Consider the following 12,729-nt stretch of genomic DNA (forward strand, 5'->3'; position numbering starts at 1 on the left):
TACACACAAAAAGGGCAAGGTCCCAGTAGTAATAAAGGGTTTCGTTCTGTTCGCACCTGCTGGAGCTACAATAGGGGAAGCACAATACAGTGGTCACTAGGCCGGGATCTTTGAACTCCTTTGAAAGCACCGGAGAGTTTGGGTAAATATTTGCTGTCGTATCGGGGTTCGTGTTCCATGGTCTCTTTTGTGGTATATTATCATGGGTCTAGGAGGATTGTAGTTTTACTGGTACCGGTAAAGCGGGGCTAGGCTTGCCACATCACTAAACTGTTCAGGCAATTATTTTTCACTGTGGCCGTATCTTCCACTTAAATTTTGTGTTTTCGATGACCAAATGAATCCTTTGATAAACCGCAAGTATTCGTAAAAACTCGTTGGGTTATATATCGTAAGCCAATTGCTAACTATCCGTAAAAACTTGAACCAAATCGCAACAATTCGCTTTATGCTTGCAACTATTCTTAACAATGTCGTATACATTTGTAAATTGCTGGTATTAGACAACGCAATGAATCGTAAGCTGTCATCGTAAACGCGTCGTATTCATGCTTAGTAAATACTCCTTAGTAATTGTTCATGCTCGTTACAAATCGTAAAGCACTCGCAAATCACTGGTAAAAGTGGAATATTCGTGAGGATTTGTAAGACAATTCGTGTACATGTATGTGGAGGGGTATAAATGAATTTACCTTTTACCTCTAATAATACCGGTATAGGTACAGGTGTCAAATTGCAATCTTATTTGCCAGTCTAAAGTAATACATCGACAACTGCATGCCGTTATCGAAAGATGTTGATGAATTTTACAATTAATTGAATTTGACTGTACACAACTTTAAAATGATGTGCATACATGTATATCCTTAGTCTGAAAGGATGTTGGAAGATCTACCATCTTACTGCAGTGTAATTCGAAGGTCAACTTTACTGAAATATTGATGCAAACAACAACGACGACATCATCACATAATACGACCGCATTTTTGCGGTCTAATAAAAATGGGATGGCAGTAAACAAGTCTGTTGGTTGCCATATACTTGTATATCATAGCAAAAAGGGGAGGGGTCCGCGCAAACATGGATAGACCTTTAGAATTAGTATATATATAATGGTTTCAAGAATATATTTGTACTAAATCCGTGAAGTCATGATAATTGCACTGTATCTTCTCTGAAAACTGATTTCTGACGTCTCAGTATTGTAATAAATTCTTTGATTGTAACGTTCATGACACTTCGAATATCAGTTTTCTTCATTAGTCATTGTCATGTAAATTGATATTAGAAAAAAAAACATGTTTTTCACAGCCTCGAATTGTTTGCTGGACCCTGACATATCTCGAACTATCTAAATATATAATATATGATAATGGAATCAATGATAGGTGTGAATATAGTAATAGTGTCCAGATTTTGATTGGATGCATACAGTTTAGTGGAATTATAACACGTTTATTTTATTTTTTTTTTCACTTTACAAGAAAACATCGGATTATTTAAAAGGCTTGAAGGAATTTTTTAGGAGGAAAATGTTTCAAGGAAAAAAGCATACTCCTCAGCAAAACCTACCAAAAATTCCATGAATATAGTCTGTTTATGTATATGTATAGAAATTTTGCCAACGTATTATTTTACAATCATAATTAAATTAGGAATGTTACAACGTAACTACGGAAGTAAGCACCAAGGGACATATTCTTCATTATCCAGAACTCTGAATTATTAAATAATTAAGGAAAAAACGCAAGATAATAATGTAATGGAATAAGTCAAAGGCTTAGCTAATAAAAGATCCAGAATATAAGAAGTAGTTCACTGTTTAATATAGTAACAAAACAATACTGTGACGAGAGGAATAGCTAGATGCTGATTTATGAAACAATTTCATGAATGAGGTCTTAGGATGATTTATAACAATAGAAAAACGGACCGCTTGAATATACAAGAAATATCACTATCGTGCCATCGAAGATTACTGACGATTGAGTAACTTACTTAATAGAACAAAATACGGAAATTCTTTAGATAAGAAAAAAAAACTGTTCTAAAAGATTTGCAATATACATACTAATACTCTAATTTTGGAATACAGTAGATACAAATAAAAGAGATAAAGATTTCAACGAAATAATAACGCCAGTTATACAATATGAGATATGATTGACATTAGGCATGGAGTGTGGTCACGTTCTAATATGAAGCAGAAGGAATGTAAATGTCCAATTTACACTAGTTTACACAGTTCTAACCTACTTACAATGGTGCACAGTTAGTTTGTATACGCTGTTCTAGATTCGTTGACGAAGCATTCTTTCAGAGACTTTTCATGGGCTAGATGCTATAGTTTCTCAAATGATGACAGCTGGGAAACCATAAAAGGCATGAATCCCTACCACTGGGTTAAAAGGGAGATTTATACTTAAAATGTGTCTTATGCATTTCTTAATTTTGAATCCTTAAAGGAAAACAATTGTAGCTCAACTTGAAAAAGTGGGTGTTTATTGGGATATCTAGTATATGAGCACCAAGACATCATACTAACTTATTTATTGCTAAACAAACCAACGTCTGCAGTGTTTTAAAACAAGAATGAATGTTACAGAACTGCCGATTGTGCCGGGATCAAGTTTGAACGAGACTTATGTACCCCCTTTATTGGTAGGTGCGCTTTATTTTCTCGGCAGCTTGACAGCTATTTTCAATGTTCCAGCCGTAGTGATTGTTCTCATGACATACTTTGAAAAGAACATGAAAAATTTCTCTGTCCTTCTAAGTTTAAGTCTTTCTGACTTGTTGTTTGCCGGCATTTGGCTGAGTATGATTGAAACATATGCATACCCAATGAAAGAAATATCGATAACTGAATGTGTGATTCGATATACATGTGCCGGGATTTCGTACTTAGTTTCAAATGTTCACGTAATGTTTATTTCAATGGACCGAGTTCTCGTTATGTGTTGTGACTGTGTGGTTTTTCGTGAACACCGAAGAGCCCTTTTGTTTATGTACACGAGTGTTTCTTGGGTATTCACCACGGTATTAGTGGCAGTATTAGTGGCCTTTCGAAGAAGTGATTCGGGGGAGGTGGGTTGCTCTTTGTCTCGAGTTTTCCCGAAGGAGTTTCCTTATATTGCTTTTTTCCTTTTGATAATACAAATTGTTGTTATTGTCAACATTAGCATTCTCATGTTGTATCTTTGGAGACATCAAATTCAAATGAGAAACTTAAAAGTAGTACCATCGACGAACAAACGGGATATCCAAATATGCTTGACTGTGTGTCTTGTGTCATCAGTCTGTACAATACTCAATATACCTTGGACAATTCTGTTGTTCTATGGAACGATGGTTGAGTGGCCGTCTCGAATGGTTCGATTTATCGTGTTTATCTTTTCGGCATCTACATCATTAATCAACCCTATAATTTATATTTTTAGATTACGTAAATTTAAACGTTTTATCACTGACTTTGTGAAATATCATTGGCCCCCTATAAAACCGACGCAGTATGCATTACGTGGTATGTCTAATGAAAAGAGCATCGTGGATCGAGTTAATCATGTAGACTCCAACTCGTGTTAACATCTAGAAAGTACTTCGTGTATTAGACGAAACGCTGATGGCGAATAATATTGAAATAGTGAAGTATGTCATGTTCAAGTTTGTCAAAGTTACTAGGGGGCACAATGTTGGTAAAATGATTAAATTATGAGTTTCTTCATAAATTTGCCAATAATCATTCGACAACTGGAATCGACTACGAAGTATTTTCCAAGAATTCTTGTAGATACATGGATTTGGTCTATTAAAAACCAAAAGGTTTTAACAAAAAGTGTTAATTCCAAGAGAAATAAACATGTATAACTACTGTTATTTTTTAAACACAAATATGCAATGGATTGATATTGACATAATTCTCCAAATCCAAAGGAGACTGACTTTTCCTTTTGTATAAGGCAGTAGTGGGTATCATCCCGGATATCACCATGAAGATAAATCGGTGAAGAACCCGCATGCAAATTAATGTTGCATTAAACAATCACTGAATTGAAGCGGAGCTTCAGTGTATCAGTAGAGATCTATGAAAAATATAAAACATTAGAAATTGTCGAAAGATACAGCTCGAGGCTTGTGAACGGGGGGAATGCGAGATCGAGACAATGTGAGTTTTTTCTTCGTAATGCGTAGAATACATATTGTTCGATTCCAAAGAACGCCAGACCATCTTTCTTTTTCTTTGGGTAACTCCATACAATGTATTGTAACACCCCATTTTTGTAAAACGAACACGTTTAGATGATGACAAAACAATATGGATAGATATATAGGTTACAAGTTAGTGCATTTGTTTTGTTCTTTTTTCTGTTGGTGTTAATTTCAATGAACCTTGTCTTTATACCTTGGTTCGTCGAATTACAATGTATGTGTTGTTGGTTATGTTATACCATGTTTCACCAACTGCCTGATTCTTACAGACACTAATATTCTATTTGAACTATACTTTTTGTATATATATTACGACCAAACCTTCCACGTTCATTTAAAGAAGTAATGTTTATTTGCAGTTCATGCAATCATTGCATTTTGAACTTAGTTATAGTGAATATGACGGCGGATGAACTCTCAGTAATAGTGCATTGTACTTTGGTGATCCTATTGTGACAGGACGGGTTCTCAAAATAAATACCTAATAATAAATTGTAGATACTGATACAATACAGTTATATATTTTGAAAAAATAAGTAAGTGTGGCTATTTCAATAACGTAACTCATCTAAACGTTCATGCAGGGACTTCTCTGCTACATTACCACGCACGTGTGCAAACTAAAGAGTTACTTTTACACATTTTTTTTAACCACCAAAACCTTTCAGACTGAGAAAAAAATGATACATTCCCCCTGTATGGTATTACTTTCATACACAAGACAGTTATACCACAATGTGTTATTTCTGAACTTTTTTTTATAATTAAGAAAGTTGGAATTCAGATGGAAATTCTACTCCCTGCTTTTTAGTGCATCCACAGTTGAAATCACAGCGATTTATAAATAGAAATATAAAATAAATGTGGTTCTTAGATACATGTTTGTGAAATGAATTAGATTTATTACACAAAAATAAAAAATAAAAGCGATCTATAGGAATACAAATCAATGCAATTTATTATATAGAATTATAAAATAAAAGCGATAGAAATATGAATTAAAACCTCCATTTTTGTAAAACGAACACGTTTAGATGCTGACAAAACAATATGGACAGGTTTTTACAAGATAAAGTAAAATTCACTTCGCTATCTTGTTATGAATTTCTAAGTAAAACCTAAGAGATTACAAAATTTAGTATCATAGCCACACCGATCTTGTTGATATGGTGTGTCATATTTCAGCCATAACAGATGTTATAAAGTAGATAATGTTTTCCTCTGCATATCAAACAACCCACCGGGGCACATAATCCATGCTTCTAGCCCTTATTTGACCTACAGGTTTGATATGTTTCTAAAATTGTGGGATATTCCGTTTCCTGCATGTTGTCTGTTTTTTTTTCATCTTTGTCTTTGCTTTGGTCGCCCTAGTCTTCACCAATGCCCGTAGAGTGGTCTACACTATAAGGCATACATTGTACCTATATAATTAAAGGGGAATGGTTGAGCATTATAAAACTAATTTAACCCCACCACATGCACTGACCTCTTCACAGTCAGGGGATGTTGGTCATTAATTTGTCTTGTGTCGTTATTTCACTTTTAACAGTTTAGGTTGAAACATCCACCCAAGTCAGGGTTTTGAGGCCATCTTCACTCTTCACGGTCAAAAAGGGCAATAATTCTAAAATGGGTCAAAAGATTTTCTCAAAAATTTGACGAAATATAAATCTCGACATGCTTAACACTTTTACCCAATCAGAATTTGGTTATATCTAACAGTTTTGGAGATAATTACAAGCAAAAAACTGCTATTTTCTTTTTTTATTAACGGTGGCCATGTTTTTCCACGGATCAGAAATCCAAGGGTCATTTTGTGCAGAATACCCTAAGAAACAATTATAATAACTTAAATTGAATTTGTGCAGTAGTTTCTGAGGAGAAGATTTTTTAAAGTAATAACATCAAAAACGTCCAAAAAAGGGCATAAACTCCAACATGGGTCAACAGATGTTCACCAAAATTTGACCAAAGATAGATCTCATCGAGCTAAACAGTTTTACCAACAATGTATGTCAGTTGAACACTTTTATCTATATCAGAATTTGGTTAAATGGTTTTGGACATACTTGAGCAAAATTGATGTCTGATCCCTATGTTTAATATATTTAGTAATGACGGCCATGTTTTTCGACTGATAAAAAATCCAAACGGTCATTTTGTGCAGGATATCCAAAGAAACAATCATGCCAAGTTTCAACCAAATCCAATCTGTAGTTCAGAGGAAAAGATGTTTGAAAAATGTTGACGACGACGACGGACGCCAAATGATGGCAATAGTTCATATAGCCTACGGCCATGTGAGCTAAAAATCGGATCAACAATAAACTTTTCCAATCAATTCTAATGATAACACTCTTTTCCTACTTTTAGCCTCTTATTTCTAAAATGAATGGGGCAAATACCTCAAAAAACTATATGGCTCTAAGCCATGTCCCTAGGAACAATGTGTTATTTCTTTTCAAGATCGTAAATTAACTAGTTAATGCGTGGACAACAACAGGGTGGAATCATTAAACGACCGAATTTTTTTTGGCTGTCGTATTAAAGAAGTTGGAAATCTGATTGAGAAACGCATTTAGGGGGTTTCAGGCAGGATTTTCTTAAGGAATCCTAAAAAAAAATCAAAATCGGACCGTAAGTTTATTATTATTGTTTTTTTTTTGGGCATGGCCTAACTTTATTCCTGTTTCTCTACTCCCAAACGGTTAAAGATAAGTCTACAATGTAATAAACTTTTAAAAGGAAGAGATTAACGTCTGAATCATGAAAATCGGACCCACTATAAGGTTTTCCTTCCATTTTTTATAACACCCCCCATGCATTTCCCCCTTTTAGGTCCTTATTTAAAAGAGGGGTCAGGGCAAAAATCTCAAAAAATATTCATAGGGCCCTCCACCATGTCTCTAGAAGCATTTTTTGTGGTCTTCTAAAAAGATCTCGTAAGGACCATTAGTCAAGTTCAGAACGTTTAATAGAAAAGCACTATAGGCAATAGGTAGAATGATACTATTTATTTCCCTTGAGCGAGTAGAGTTCTTCGTGATGTCACCCATCATTTAACTGTGACTTGGCTTTGGTTGTTAAAAAATCCATTGTGTGGCATGACCGGGGGCGTGGGGGTTGGCATCAACTTTAAATCGTCATTACTTTTTCATTTTGTAAGATTGTTGAAAAATTCTTTTGGCTACTCCACAGTTTTTAGAAGGACCAACATTAAAGTCTAATGTGAGGTTTTTAATATGCTAAAATCCACATTTTTTCTGTAAATTTGGCCACCTGGGAACTAATTAATTAACTAATTAATTAACCATAAACATAAAGCAATTTAAAATACTACAATTCCTTACAAGTTATAACATTATATAATACCTCATCCCTGAAACTTGGTACTGCCTCAAAAATGTTATTTTATATGGAATCTGCATGAATTAAGAACCATCATACACTGGCCAAAACTATGCATTTTTAGGGGTGAAAGAAGCATCATTACATTAACAATTTGAAGAATTATCTTTGTTAAAAGTTGACAAATAGAAAAAATAGTACCTAAGCAGCATGAAAATATAGGAGATGGAGCAAAAATAAGTTAAATTTTAATCTCAGAGGTCTTCCCATATTGAGTATTGGGAGATATTAAGAAATGTTGACTCAGCAAAATTTCATAAACCAGATTAACAAATAATCTTAATATTTGTGTATTTCAACTATCTAGACAAAATTCATCAATTTCAGGAACAGAAAGAATTGGAAACAAAATTCTCGAACATAAATTTTCTCATTTTTCTCTATCCCCAAGACTGGCATAGGTAGAACGGTACTATTTATTTCCCACAGGCAACAATAGTGAACTGTAAAATTTACCTCTTTAAAACAATGACAGAGCTATAAACTGACTTTTTTCTAGTCATATCTTCATTTTCCTAAAAATGTGAGAAAAGTCAAAGCATAAACATTTAATTTTTTTTTTATATTCTAAGCCTATAACGTTTGAAGTCAAAACCCCCCTTTTTTCTGCCTAAAGTACACAAATTATATATATAATCCAAGTTTTGAAAAAAGTATAATAATGTTAGAATCTGGAATTAATAAAACATTTTGGATATCCGGAAGTATTATTTAAGAAGGGTAAATAAAGGGCAACCTTAAATAATGAGAAATAGACTTACCGTTCTACCTATAGATTGAAATTAGTCTACATTGAAAAGAGGGAACACACGTTTGTTGCTGCTTTGGCAATAAGCACATCGACAATAGGTTGATGTAATTAAACCAGTTAAACTACGATTATTAATTGTGATTAAAAGACTTGACGAAAATTAATCAAACATCATGTTCTACTAAAATAACTAAATTATGCTTTAGTTGTGTCATTAACTGATTCGATTAACTTGTATCATGACTGAACTATTGCACTTGTAAACGCATTGTTCCTAGGGACGCATCGTAGGGCTCTATAGTTTTTGGGGCTTTTGTCCCACCCCGTTTGGAAATAATTGGCTAAAACGAGGAAAAGGTAGCTATAATTGGAATTAGAGTCAAAGGGCCTTCGCCCTAGAAAAATCGACCTTTTCCGACGCAGGCGGTATAGTTTCACTTTTTACCCATTGACCTTAAGGACGCTCTTCTATGGAAACGCAAGTCACCTGATAGCAATTCTGTTTCCCGATTGGCCAAATACTGATAACTTAGTGGCGTTCGAAAAAAACTGTATCGAAGTTGCGTGCTATGTGTTATTTTCTTGAATGAAATGAAGAAAATTATTAGTAAAAAGAAAAAAAAATTACTGCGTCGACTATATTTTTTTTAAAAGATAGTGCTTGTTTAGTTTTGTTCCGATTTCGATTCTTTTTATTGGTTTCCTTTTTAAATCTTTAAATCCGTCCGCTATTTGCATCAGATTTCAGATATCTCTTATGGCTTTCGGGTTAAAAGGAGTCAAAGGGCAACACAAAAAAATCAACATTTTTGTTTTGGTTCGATTTCGAAAATTGTTTTTTTAATTGAATTCCTCATGAAAATCCCTGCATGCATTTTTAAAGCAGGTTTCAGATATCTCTTACAGTTTTTGAGTTGTAAGGGTCAAGAGGCCACACCTTAAAAAAATATATTTTTTTAAACTTTGGTCCAATTTTCAAAATGTTAAGTGAATTTCAAATTTTGTGCTATATTGTGTCCAAACCACTTGTGTTCATAATGAACTGTAAGTCCCTATGCTTAAATGTGTCAAAAACTAATATTCAGTGTCAACACTTTCCTTCAGGGTTCGACCACTGCGGTTGTATCATGCAGCACTCCGCGTAGCTCTTTCTTATAATGTTATATGGACAGAAAGGACATCGGATTGACTTTTTCGTTTTCAAATTTAGAATAAACATTTATAAAGTAAAGATGCTTTTCTCTCATGAATATTCCAGACTAAACTAAGTTTTTAAAAGTCGGCAAGAACATGTACATGTAGCTAATAATGCATGTTACTTTGAGTAATATGGGGATATATGTCTAGCCCGGATGGTCCTAAAAATGTACATTTTTTACCTCAGCTACCCTTTGAACGGACAGAAAGGGCCCAGATGTTTTTTTAAACGACCAACCGGTCATATTAAGCATCATGAATTATTTGCTAATTAGAAGCTAACATCGAATCAAAATGGCGGCGCAATATCCTATAAAACTTGAACAAAATCTGTCAAGGGGCTTTCGAGGAGCTACATCCACAGATGTGACCGGACGCAAGGTACCAGTATTTTTATGATGCCTTCCACATAGTGACGGGGACAAAAAATTAGATTAAGTCCTTGTTGGCATGTGACCATATGATTTACTTACATTTTAGTGTAACCCTTTGTATTGTAATGTATGAGTGTCTCCACTGATTCCGAATTGTATCTATTTTATCAAAGACCTCTTTAGGTCTCAGTATCGTATTAATTTTCCCATAGACTTCTATAGTGAAGTGCATATTTTTAGGATTTTTTAAAAAAATATGTAAATTGATTCAATAAAACTTTCACTTATGTAGCATTTCTAAGGACATGTGAAAAAATAATTTCCCGCAAAGAAAATAGGGTGAGTCCACGAAGATCGGACAGAAAAGTAGTCTCGAACTATAAATAGCCATTTTCCCTACTTTCACTTTCGTTTTGCACTCACCAAACCAACCTTTTCAGTGGAACATTTTTATGATATTATGTTAGATTTTCTTTTAAAAAAGTTCTTCATCTTACAGTGTGATGTTTGCTCTATTTTATAAGTCATTGTTCATATCTTTTGACAAAATATTAGTTTGTAGAGAGGCAGAAAGAAAATGCACTATATTTTTATAGCATCCATGTTTTCAAGTACACCCGCTCAGGGATATGCAATACGATACTGGTACCTATTACTAATAAACATTTCAATATAATCATAAAAGTTGTTGTTTTTCTGCTAGAGTATTCATTTTCATACTGAAAATTCAGAACATCATTGCCCTGCTATAAACATGAGTTTTCTATTAAAATTTTTATATAGGTATCCTATTCCAGGCATGAGACTAATATCTCAGTGTTAGCCAGAAAATATTACTTTTGATAAAAAGCTGCTTCATTAGTCAAACTAAGCAAATTTGTGGTTTATTCTGATATGGTAGATACATGAGCTGTACTATGAGTTCCAAATCATTATTTAATCCCCACTTGTGACTTCCATATATGGAAATATTAATATTCGAACCTCCGTTTTTGTCTTTAACTCAAGGGAGCCTCTTGTTTCAAGTAAAGTATAATGACTGGTACAACCAACTGTTTTAAACTATAGATATGGTCATTTCAATTATAATAAATCCAAAAAAAATTATACCAATATCATAGTTTTAAAAAAATATAGCTTTTCATATGCAGAAAATACAGATTTTAAGCCATTTTGGTACCCCAGGCAGATACAAAAGGACCTCAATATGACAGGAAAAGGACTTTTTTCTTTAAAACAGATAGCTATGATGCAAGAAAAATAGTTTATTGGTATAAATGTTATAATAACAACTGTCTGCTTTAGATACTTTTTGAAAAAATTCAGTTTTTATATGAAAAAAACACCTTTATTTTTCTTGCCGCATTAGAATCTGTCCATTTGAACCACTAAAAAAAGCCCACTAAAAAACTGGCTGTTGACTTTTGTGACATTTCTGTGTTTAAATCAACCACACAGTTATATGGCAACTCATTTTAGCTATTTATTTGAAAGAAAAACAAAAAATAAAAAAAATATTCATTTTTTCATATATAAGAGGCAATGTATGGAAAATGACTATTTTCAAGTCCTAACCACATACTTAAAATGTGTTGTAACTTGAAAACTATCCTTTATGCAGGAGTATTACTTGCTTTAGGTTACATGAATATAGATATGCTCATCATAAACAGTCAAGATAATAATTTTATTGAACTGATATTATACAAATTCATGAGAACAAAATGCATTTCCAAATTTGGTAAAGATTAACCATAAATGCAAAAAACCAGAGCTACCATAAAAAATCAGGTTCAAAAGTTGGCTAATTCATCTTAAAAGTGTTACCTGCATTGGGGTACTACTATTTCAGCTGGTAAAGACCACTTGCTGAATATCCAACTTTACTTGAAAAACTGGCTTACTAGGTCTCAGTATCGTATTAATTTTCCCATAGACTTCTATAGTGAAGTGCATATTTTTAGGATTTTTAAAAAAATATGTAAATTGATTCAATAAAACTTTCACTTATGTAGCATTTCTAAGGACATGTGAAAAAATAATTTCCCGCAAAGAAAATAGGGTGAGTCCACGAAGATCGGACAGAAAAGTAGTCTCGAACTATAAATAGCCATTTTCCCTACTTTCACTTTCGTTTTGCACTCACCAAACCAACCTTTTCAGTGGAACATTTTTATGATATTATGTTAGATTTTCTTTTTAAAAAGTTCTTCATCTTACAGTGTGATGTTTGCTCTATTTTATAAGTCATTGTTCATATCTTTTGACAAAATATTAGTTTGTAGAGAGGCAGAAAGAAAATGCACTATATTTTTATAGCATCCATGTTTTGACGTACACCTGCTCAGGGATATGCAATACGATACTGGTACCTTTAAGGACCTTTTGAACAGTAATATTCATGTGGTAATATTACACTCCCTGAAGCCAATAATTCATTATTGATGCTTCATTAGCTATAGAATTTTAAAGGAAACGAGTTTCCTTTAGTATGGGTAAGTTTTATGTCTTCATTGAATGTATTATTGTACATGAAGGTTGTGGGCGCATAAAGAACGAATGAACCAAAAGAAATATTAACTACGAATTAGAGACAGTAATATATTTCAGCTATCAATGCTTTCATGAGGGATGTAGTCTATAACTTCTAAATTACTGTCTTTCCAACTTCACTATACATTATTAGTGGTCGGCAAAAAATGTTTTCAAATGGACATTTTCAGCATTTATTACAAGTAAATGGATTTTATTAATATTCTAAGTAAAATTCTATAACTTTAATGGGTC

This window comes from Perna viridis, chromosome 12, assembly GCF_037379345.1.
Source record: "Perna viridis isolate PV_CMFRI_1.1 ecotype Kerala chromosome 12, ASM3737934v1, whole genome shotgun sequence".
Taxonomy (NCBI): Eukaryota; Metazoa; Mollusca; class Bivalvia; order Mytilida; family Mytilidae; genus Perna; species Perna viridis.